The 1,645-nt window shown below is 30.3% G+C and overlaps 1 pseudogene; it reads right to left on the bottom strand.

Annotated features, from left to right (window-relative positions):
* Positions 1 to 1,164: 1,164 nt before the first annotated feature.
* The window catches only part of LOC108768238 (uncharacterized), a 1,213-nt pseudogene continuing 732 nt past the window's right edge, over positions 1,165 to 1,645 (bottom strand).

Genomic DNA, 1,645 nt, shown 5'->3' on the forward strand with positions numbered 1-1,645 from the left:
CTCGTTCGATCGTTCTCACTCACACTCACATCCGATGCCGTTCGATCACATTTACTCACACTAAACGTTTTGTTGTTCACCTGTTGCTGATTTTTACTGTTAAGTTTTTTAAAGTAGTTGTTTAATAAAAAGATATTAAAATAAGAATGATTTCCTTTTTTACACAGTTTTGTATATATTTCCTGCTGGGATACCACATCCTTCACGAGAATTTTTCATAAGGGTATCTATTTTTATGCCGTACGTTTGATGGGGGACTATGAACTATTATATAAATGCGATGGGTGAGGCTTCTTCGTCGTACTGTTTTATTGTTTTCAGTAACGTTTGTGTTAGTGAGAGTGTATAATGAGCAATATACAGAATCTATTACACATTACATATGAGTTTCCAGTTGATGGAGTAAGTGTGTTTATCTTTTGTGTATATTTTTTTTAGTTTTTATTGTAAATGTAGTTTATATTACTGTTCTTATTCCAGTATATCATCGTTGACAACGAACGAGTATGTGAGTTGCAATTAGCTAATGAGGTGAAGATTCTGAAGATTTCATTCGTAAGTTTAATAAAACATATAAAATTTTACAATATAATGTATAAAGTATAGAGTATAAATAATATGTGTCTAATTCACTTTTATGTTTCAGGCTACACATCCCGGGAATTTACGTATACGTGGATTTATGAATATTTTTAACAGACAGATAATACGTGCGGATCGACGAGCTGAGCGAGAGTATAGATTGGAATATATGGATATTTGGGATGATGGGGATTTATTCCTTAAAGAATTATTTGGTATCCGATCATATGAAAATACTATTGCAGAGGACATGTGGGAATGTAAGTTGAAAATATTTGATTTATTAAATATAATTTTGTAAAAAAAATATATTTATCATCTTACAGAAAGCTTCAGACGTCACATTACACATGTATTGTAGCATGCTCACACACATCGTTAGTGTCATACTACACATTGTGGTATAGTAGCATGTTTACACTCCACCATATATGTATAAATAAATGAAAAGTAAAAATTTATATTATAATATGTATCACACACTATAATATTGTAGCGTGTTCATACACACTCTACTATATGTATAAAAATAAATTAATAAAAATTATTAATATTATAATAATATGTGTCGTTAGTGTTACCTTAATTAATCGTACAGTATCCAGAGTCATCTGACATGTACTCCATATCATCGATGTTCCCAATATTTTCGAATGCTTCTTCAAATTCAACAAAAAACTCATCAACGATACGGAGTAGATGTTCTTCGGGTATATTCCGCACAATATTCACTATGTTTTCCATTATTGTGTACACTGCACACTGTATACTGCACAAGTTTCAAAATTAGATTAACTGTCCGTGACAGCGCGAGTGACAATATATTATACGATCAAGCAGCATTTTTTTCATTTTTTTTTTCCTTGAAAGATTATAGACCATTTCCTTTTCCTTTAAACTATATACGAATATAAGAAAATGTAGTGTATAAAGGTAGAGTGAATAAATAAAAGTGTTTTATAATTAATAGAACAGTATTTATTATCGAATGGTGTACATAATAATAGTATTTATTATCGAATGGTGTACATAATTAATGCTCTCCGAAAACCAGAGCGATCAA

This window comes from Trachymyrmex cornetzi, unplaced genomic scaffold (genome assembly GCF_001594075.2).
Source record: "Trachymyrmex cornetzi isolate Tcor2-1 unplaced genomic scaffold, Tcor1.1 scaffold770, whole genome shotgun sequence".
Lineage (NCBI taxonomy): Eukaryota > Metazoa > Arthropoda > Insecta > Hymenoptera > Formicidae > Trachymyrmex > Trachymyrmex cornetzi.